Raw genomic sequence first — 9,113 nt, 5'->3', positions numbered from 1 at the left:
ATGCGCCAAGGTTTATTTGAAGCGAGGAAAACTTAATGGCATCCCTGAAGATCCTTAGCTCGTTGATAGAAGCGCCATACGACACCTTTGCGCTGGAGAGACGTATACATACCTGGGCGTGCCACAGAGCCGCATTCAGCATGTAACATCTATAAAGGATACTCTCCGAAGCAGGTACAAACGTCTCATCCGACAGATTTGGTCTTCCGAACTGTCGGCGAGGAACAAAGTATTTGCAACGAACATGCTTGCCGTTCCGGTACTACTCTATTCATTTGGAGTAGTTCCATGGACGAAGAACGAGCTCAGATCTCTTGATATCGGGACAAGAAAGGTTATGCACATTAAGAAAGCACAAGAGAAAAAGTTTCGTGAACAGCTTTCTCGATAGGAGGATGCACGGTATCTTCCACAGGAATGTGAAGGATCAGTCAATGTCTTGTGAGCTAACGTTTGCTTTCCTTAAATCGCCCGGATTGAAGTCTGGTACGCAGGGTTTCATCTTTTCATCCTAAGACGGTGTCATTTCCGTCTTAACATACCGTCGCCACATTTTGAGCCAAGACATTCCAGATGATAGCTGCGGGGCGTGCCATGCACACTCCGAGCATTTAGCTCACATACTATCTAGTTGTCCAACTCACGCGGGAACGACCTACATTCAAAGGCACAAGGCAAAACTAAGAGTGCTTTATTACCATCTCTGTCACTCTTACGGCATTAATTGATAATTACAGACAATTGTTTCTGTTGCTCAGTCGAGGCCGGACATGGTCATAACCAAGGAGAATGAAAATAAACAGAGGTATCGAGACCTTATAAGGGAGTCGCAACGATTGTACCCGGAATATTCTATTAAACTAATCGTCCTTATCATTGGCGCTCTTGGAGGTGCCAAGATTTCACTTACTAATGGCCTAAAAAGCATCCCTGCGTGTCAACAATGTGCTAAAACACTTGCGGGAAAAATGCAGAAGACGGTAGTTCGTGGGTCGCTCCGTGTTCTTAGGGTGCACGAGGCTTTTGCTGGATCGTCGTATTGATTCCTTTACAGACTGTAACCACCTATCTCACGATCGTGAGGCGTGGTTGTGGCTGAAATTTTACCGCGATTTCGCTGGGAGCATGTTCAATTTTCCTGGTTAGCACCCGCTCCCGGCGAAATCCTGCAGTTGTCCTTATATAAAATTTTTAATTATATATATCTATATATATATTTTGTCCTATTCAACCAAAGAATTAAAGATAATAGCCAATGCCAAGACGACAGTAGAAGCAATGCTTATCTTTTCAAATTAGAGAAAAAACTAATTAATGTATGAATGAACACTTTGACAATTTGAGAAATGCATATTCCACATTTTCATAACATTATATTGTTTAAACAACATTAGTTATCTGATGAATAATACGCTTAAAGCTTGTGCTTTTCAGATATTTACATTCTGTTAGAGTAACTTCAAAGGAAAAGGACGTAATTACTAAAGCCGTTTGTATATTTTTCTGAAATTTTCTGTATATTTTTCTGAAAAAATATCTACTCTCTTCGCTCTACTGGGAAATTAACCACCGAACTTTCGATAGCCGGTTGGTTGCTCTTCCATTAAACTATTATCAAGGATATCGATAGAAGAATCTTTCTTCAGAAAGACACGATGTCTCAAGCCAGGTGTTACATAGAATTCAACTTCCCTTTCCATAGAATTCTCTCTTCCCTCAATTGGGAGCTCCCTGTAGAGCGAAGAGAGCAGAAATTTTTTTTTAGAAAAATTTTAATTTTGACCATTAATTTTAAAAGTCCTATGCAGTTGAACCGAATCTAAATATGAGTGAGTTACCCTATGCGCTACGAGCCAAGACAAGTTCAATTTGATAATTCGTTTTTGCTCGTCGCGCGTGAGCTAATCCGTTCTTCCGCTGAAAAATAATCAACCCACTTTTGCTTCAACCGTTTTTTATTCCGCTTTTGCTATGCGGCAGTTCTTCGCAATGAGAAAGCTAAGACTAAGCTCGATGCTGGTATATCAAGTAACGCTATTTTAGTTGATTCACTTACCTATTCACGCGGTCAAAATGAGAAAATCACTGATTCACCAGTGATAATTTAAAACACTAATTCAACTATTGTCAATTTCAATATTACTTTTTAATTTTTTTGATAATACAAACATTTTGTGAAAAGGTAGCCTGTGCTAGTTTGAAAAAAAGAAATTTTAATCTGGAATTGTTTTATTGCAATTATAAAAGATTCGAAGTTAAAATGTCACAATACTAACAATGGTGGTTTTTAAATATTTATGCTTATAGATAAAGAAAAATTGTTCTTGGTAAAATCAGGGGAAATTCTAAGAATTTAGGAACTGCAGAAACAGCACTGTTAAAAGGGCATCTGGACCTAGAAATGCGAGGAGATTCAGCAAAAAAGAAGGCCTAACTGGAAAACCTGGATGATCAGTTTTAACAGTGAAAGACCTTTCAGCATAAACTGAAGGTTCACCACGAGAGCAAGGAATAGGGTCACCGTTAGGTCAGCAATCAAACTGTGAACTGAATCCTGGAATAAGAAACAGAGGGTTTAATTTAGAAGAGGCATACCCAAATAAACCTAAATTGCACAAGACTTCAAAGAGAGAAATGTGATTCTAAGTATTATCTTGCTCGAGTCTTAGAAGAGAAAGGAAAAAAGAGGAAGAAAAAGTGTTTCTTGTGTATTCTCTTTCACAGATTTCACAATTTTGTAACGTTTTAGGAACAGCTTTAAAATTTTAAATCAAATTATAAATATATTATTTTTATTATTCACTAAAAGAATTCAGAATAACCACCAAAGACAATATGAGATTAGAAACAATCATCATCCTTTAGAATTAGAAGAAAAGCTAATTGATGTATAAATAAAGATTTGGATTAAAAATGTAACTAATTTAATTCTACTTCTTTATTATGTTATATTTAATATTTAAAATTTTTTAATTTTCTAAGTATCTAAAAAGTTAAAAAAATGTTTTTATATAAATTCCCTCTTTCTAGTCAATTAGTTTTAAACCGGACAGGAAGACCCTAGGAGATCCCCTGACGCTCAAGCTATAAAACCTAATGTGCAAAATTCTTAACTATTCGCTCTCAGTACTTGACCCTAGACCTCTTGGTGAAACCTAGCATGTCAATCACTGATCGCGTTATAATTTCTTGAGGCTTAATAAAACAGGCTCCAAGGGTTTGCTATATGAGCCTCGCTAATGTCGGGTACTGGCATAATAATTTCTGGGATGTTCCATCATGCCTGCCGCCTTTCCTACGTTCTGGCGTGGGGTTATACCTCATTCTGTGCATTGAATAGTTTAAGTGGTTTTGCCCAGTTAAAATTTCAACCACTGTCTTTATGTCTTTCCTGGGTTAACCCAATATTTGCCCCCTCGTTCTTGTGCTGGCATAAATTCCTGCTCCTCAATCTCCTTTTGGCCTGTGTCGATCTCTATACTGGATTTTCCTGTTTGAAATGCAGAGGCGGAAAGCTTGGGTGAAGTTGAAACGTTTCGTTCTTCTATCTTACCTTATCTCTAAAACTAGTAGTATGCAGATGTCACTTGGGCGACTAGTGTGCCTGGTACCCCGAATCCCTCTATTTACTCTTTCCTGGTGGCCCATCGCGTCTGTTGCCCTTGCAGTTATTGCAAGATGTAGCGGTTCTTTACATAACATGAATCATATCGCCGCTGTAGGCGTAGTTCTCAATGTTTCCTTCGAAACTCTAAATGCCAGCATTAGTAATCGTGGCTTGGTACCATACGGTACCGCCAGCAGCTGATGGGTTGAGTTCCGATCGTGGTCACTAGACCACAGAAATATATAGAGGCCTCGGTTTGAGGGCAGCAGAAAAAATCTGTGCAAGCGTTTTAGGCTCTGGCCCTCACTGCAAAGGTAAGGCTCTTTTGCACATCCAGCCCGAACACCCTTAATATAAGCAGATTGAAAAAAATTGTAGAACGACAGAAGTTATTTGTTGCAACAAGGCACATTCAACGCCAACTTTTTTTGAAAGTAGAGAATCCCTTTTTTGAAATCGCAATTGACAGAGTGTGAAATTTCACGTGAAAATATGTAATAAGGTAATAGGTTTAATTTGATCTTCAAGGTCACTTCAACCGAAACAAGGTCTGAACAGTTATTTGTTTCAAGAAGTCACATTCGGTTGTGACCTCGATGCTAACCTTTAAGGTCGTGCCTGATAAAAATTAGATTTACTTTCAACGTTACCCACGAACAACGACGTGGGCGTATTAAATTCTGTTCCCATTTGGGCGCTTTATTATCGTGAGTCCCCTTGCTTCTCACGTTTCCATTTACATTAATATCTTGATGCCCCTTACCTCGTCAAAAAGGATGGTTTTTATATTTCAAAAAGTAGACCTTGAGTTTTAATGAGTTTTAATGACCTTAGATTGACATTCAGGGTCAAATTAAACCTGCGATCTTATTACATATTTATACTCAAAATTTCCCGCTCTATGAATTTCCCACGTTTAAAAGAGAGATTTCCATTTTTTTAAGTTAACTTTGGAATCACCTTCAAGGTGATCGTCAAGGTCAAATCAAATTTCACTATTGAATACGCCTTGTCAAAATAAATAAATTCTATTTATATGACACTTGGTAAAAAGCCGCTGATCTCAGAGGTGTTTAGGCATTGTTTAAATTTTAATGAACTTAGAGTGACCTTCCAGTTTAAATTAAACCTATGACCTTTACATACATTTGAACGCCAAATTTCCCGCTCTATTGATTTCCAATGTCAACAAAGAAGGCTTCAATTTCTAAAAAAAGTTAACCTTGAAATGACCTTCAAGTTCATCATTAAGGTAGAAGTAAAGGTCGCAATTAAATGCGTCTTGTTGAAACAAATAAGTTCCACTAAAAATATAAGCCTATGACAAAGCCACCGAACGCGTCCTCGGGTTGCGGGAAACACCCGGAGCTATCGCACTTTTCGCAGCAACGTCAGCGAAACCATGCTGAACTACTCCGTAAAAGGGGCTATGTAAGCGGAACGCCTACTCGACCACAGCTAGAACAAGCTGGTAACAGAGAAAGAGAGGCGACACTAAGGCCAACCGCGGGCAGGCATCCAATAGATGAAGAGCGATGCTCTACCACCCGGAGAAACATGAAAACCAAGGTTTCTCTCAAGCCTAAAGATCTGGCTGAAATGGATGACGAGCTTCGTGGACAATTTTCCGGAGAATCCGACCTCTGGGCTATCAATTATTGTGTGTATAATGCAGCGAAAGTTTTGGCTGATGCGAACCGTAAAACAAAACCATCTGGCAGAAATTTTACCAACAAGGTTCAAAAGTTCGCGCGCGAACTCCGGACCCGTTATCACACGCTTAACAAGTCAAAGCTGCTGACCATCAGGCAGCATATTGTTGAGAGAATGCGGATACTATCTGACGCTAAGAGAAGTTTAGAGCGGAGGGAGAGGTGGGTCAGAGAAAATCAACAGTTTCTCTCTGACCCATCTCGACTCTTCCAAGACCCTCCAGTTACTGTCGAACACCCACCCAAACCAGAGGAGGTCGAAGTATTTTGGAGAGAAGTCTACGAAGTTCAGCATAGACTGGACGAGGACTCAAAAAATATAAATAGCTTCAAGGAGTTATGTGTTGCTCTCATAACACCTGAACCGAAGAATTACAGGCCAATAACTTGTCTGAAAACACTTTACAAGATATTCACAGCTATCCTAAATGATAGAATTGTTCGGGCAATTGAACCTGTGTGGCAAGAAATGTATGAACAACGAGGCTCAAAGAAAGGCGTAGCCGGATGTCGGGAGAACCTGCTTATCGATAGATGTGTCTGCAAAGATGCAGAATTCTACCAGCGTGACCTATCGATGGCCTGAATTGATTATCGGAAAGCTTTCGATTCGACCTCCCATAGACTTATCCTCTGTTTTTTGGAAATCTTTACGGTTCATCCGAAAATAGTTGAGTGCATAGAGAGATTGATGCTGCTTTGGATTGCCACTATCTCTATCACTTTGCCATTCCGACGGGGACTTGTGCGGAAAACCTGCAGATCAAAAGTACAAGGTCACTCATGTATTTTACATGGATCTATGCTAAAAACAGAGAGCAACTGCATCTAGCTCTGGGGATTGTCGAAAGTTATAATAAGGAAATTGGAATGGAATTTGGGTTAGACAAATGCTTTAAGGTTTATTTAAAGCGAGGAAAACTTAAGGGCATCCCTGAAGACCCTGAGCTGGTTGATAGAAGCGTCATTCGACAGCTTTGCGCTGGAGAGACTTATACATACCTGGGCGTGCCACAAAGCCGCATTCAGGATGTGACATCTATAAAGGATACTTTCCGAAGCATATACAAAGGACTCATCCGACAAATTTGGTCTTCCGAACTGTCGGCAACGCACAAAGTATCTGCAATGAACATGCTTGCCGTCCCGGTACTACTCTATTCATTTGGAGTAGTTCCGTGGACGAAGAACGAGCTCAGATCTCTTGTTATCGAGACAAGAAAGGTTATGAACATGAACAAAAGCATGCATCTTAAGTCTTCCGTTCCGCGATTGTACATCTCACGCCGTCAAGGGGGTCGCGGAATATTGAGTCTTGAATGTCTTAACAACAGAATTATTTTTGGTACAGCACATAGAGTTGCAAGTGGAAGAGACCCTCTTTTTAAAATGGTCAGGAAGCTCGAAGATGTAGGCAAAGGAGCGTTTCTGTACAAAGCACCGGCGGAGGCTCCTGAGACTCTCGGACTTGACTTCAGTATTAGGGGTGCGCCAAATGCATCAAATCTTATCTATCTCGAGTACTTACTCCTGAAAGTCCCGAGCATTTAGCTCACATACTATCTTGTTGTCGAACACACGCGGGAAGGACCTACATTCAAAGGCACAATGCGGCACTAAGAGTGCTTTATTACCATCTATGACACTCCTACGGCATTAACCTTAATATCGCTCCTCTAAATGCTCCTGGGGAAATTGAGTCAATTGTTGAGAATGGGAAGTGCCGCATATACTGGAACTTTATATTCTCGACAATTGTTTCTGTTGCTTACTCGAGGCCTGACGTGGTTCTTCTTGACTTCGAAAAGCGAACCATGCTCGTTATCGAATTATCGGCACCAGCTGACAAAAACATCATAGCCAACGAGAATGAAAAGAAAGAGAGGTATCGGGACCTTATAAGGGAGTTGCAACGATTGTACCCGGAATATTCTGATGAATTGATCGTCCTTATCATCGGCGCGCTTGGAGGTGCCAAACTTTCACTTGCTAATGGCCTAAAAAGCATCCCTGCATGTCAACAATATGCTGGAACACTTGCGGGAAAAATCCAGAAGGCGGTTTTCCTTAGGTCGCTCCGTGTTCTTAGGGTGCACGAGGCTTTTGCTAGATCGTCGTATTGATTCCTTTACAGACTGTAACCACCTATCTCACGGTCGTGAGACGAGATTGTGGCTGAAATTTTACCGCAATTTCGCTGGAAGCGGGTGCAATTTTCCAGATTAGCACCCGCTCCCAGCGAAATCCTGCGGTTGTCCTTATAACAAATTTTCAATTGTATATATATATATTCAAAAGTAAAATTTCCCATTTTGTTAATTTACAATGTTCAAAATTAGAATTTCTATTTTAAAAAATGGTTAACCCTGAAATGACCTTTAATGTCATATTCAACTTCAAATTAAAAGTCACAACTGAATTCATTATTTAAAGTTAGTTAAAAAATGAAATTGACTGAAATGAAAAATATTTTACCTGGGAAAATATTTAGGAGGTCCGAAACTTTTTGAACACCCTGTATATACACTTCCTAAAAATAAGTTAATGTAAAAGTGCATAATATTCTAAAAATATCTTTAATTTCTGTGAAAAAAATTTTCTTAATGTTTGAAAACGTTTACTTAAAGAAATTTGGGACTTTGCCACGTGAAAATTCCAGTTCCACAGCCAATGATCCATGTTTAATTTGTCCACTAAAAATTTCAAAAAATATGGTTTGTATTCACTGAAAATTTTTTTAACTTTTTGCAAAAAGCATTCTTTAGTTAATTCAATTCAGTTTTTGATCATATTTTTCTTTAAGAAGGAAGAATAATGTTTAAAAACATGCAGACAACATTTTTGATTATCTTAAAAATAAAAAAATAAAAAATGTAAACTTAACTGTTTGCTCAACTGTGTGTAGAACGAATAAAAAAATTTCAAATACCAAATATTTCGACACACAATTCCTAAAAGAATTTTGAAATGTTAGTATGTATACCAAACAGTATATTGTATTGTTAATAATTTTTATATCTCTTTTCAGTTGCTTTATTCAATTTGGGTCCCGTCAAATCTTATGCGAACTCTTGTTCTCTTTTAAAATCAGTAAAATCCATGCAATATCTCGTATAAAATTGAGTTTTTTTGGAAAATTCATAATTTGGCGTTAAAAATTGTTCTTAGATCTAGTTTGGCTGAAAATTGAACTACTCGGTTGAAGATTAAACCACTAAATTATTACATAATTTATTAGTGGAAGATTTGTCATGTTAGCTGAAAATTCGTCTCTGCTTAAAAATTTCTTTTTATCACTTTTCTAACTGAAGTTGAGCTACTTTTGTTAAACAAAATTATTTTTGTAAACGGTCGATCTCCCTTGTTGGAAATTTAACTACTGTAATTTAAATTCGACTTTCTTTTCATAATTATTTTTTTAAATGAAATTATACCTTTTATATATTTGGTAAGAGATTCCTTAATTTCTTTGCAGCCTTTTACAAACGATATTTAATTTTTTAAATTATTTTGCAGATTTCGAAAAATCATGAAATCCTTCAATACAGTAGCAAGAAAAAAATTACGTCTTATTATTAAATAAAAAAATATAACATTTCAAGCAAAATGTGCTGCAATTTCTAGCACGAGTTCTTACAAAATTTATAATGGCAATTGAATTTTCTGGTGGTACGATGAAGTGCGTGTAAATTCCTGCTAAATAATTCGAAGAATTATAAAATATTAATCAGGACTCAAAATAGTGCACCCCCCCCCCTCTCACCAGAAATTTATTTATTTAATGGTGTTCTACT

Source organism: Belonocnema kinseyi, chromosome 9, assembly GCF_010883055.1.
Source record: "Belonocnema kinseyi isolate 2016_QV_RU_SX_M_011 chromosome 9, B_treatae_v1, whole genome shotgun sequence".
Taxonomy (NCBI): Eukaryota; Metazoa; Arthropoda; class Insecta; order Hymenoptera; family Cynipidae; genus Belonocnema; species Belonocnema kinseyi.
The sequence above is the reverse complement of the archived record's forward strand: the minus strand, read 5'-3'. Positions refer to the sequence as shown.